Source organism: Geospiza fortis, unplaced genomic scaffold (assembly GCF_000277835.1).
Source record: "Geospiza fortis unplaced genomic scaffold, GeoFor_1.0 scaffold145, whole genome shotgun sequence".
In the NCBI taxonomy this organism is placed as follows: Eukaryota; Metazoa; Chordata; class Aves; order Passeriformes; family Thraupidae; genus Geospiza; species Geospiza fortis.
In genome coordinates, this window is record NW_005054362.1 from 2504150 (window position 1) to 2504725 (window position 576).

Sequence of the window (576 nt, forward strand, 5' to 3'; positions counted from 1 at the left end):
TGATCCCGCGCCAAAATGAAGTCAAATATTCCTCAGGCTGGAAAAAGGGGAATTTAAAAAAATGGTTGCAAGAAAAGCCCACCAGTTTCCTACTGTAAAACCAGTTCACAGTTCTTGGAAAGGGTCTGAGCAGTACAGTAGAGCTACATTTACTGAAAACTTCTAGTGCTGATAAAGTCCTTAAAAAAAAAAAAATTAACCCAAACAAACCCCAAATTAAATTAAACAGGGAGAGCCAGTTGGCAGGCGAGGAGGAGGGGGAAAAAGAGGAGGAAGAGAAGGAGAAAGAGGAGAAGGAGGAAGAGGAAGAGGAGAAGGAGGAGAAGAGCACTCAGCAGTGCCGGGGGAGCGCAGCAGCCCCGCCACTCTAGAGTTCAGAAAAAAGGAAAACAAAAAATAAAATCTATTCCTCAGGAAATGATCCAGTGTGGGATTGTTTCCAGGCCGGGCACCGAGGAAGGCACAGCAGCGCGAAGGCACCGCGGGAGGAGGGAGGGCCCGGGGGCTGCTACGGCTGCAACGAGAAGGGCACAGAGGCCAAGGCGGTCAGAGCTGTGCCAGGAGCCCCCCTGCACC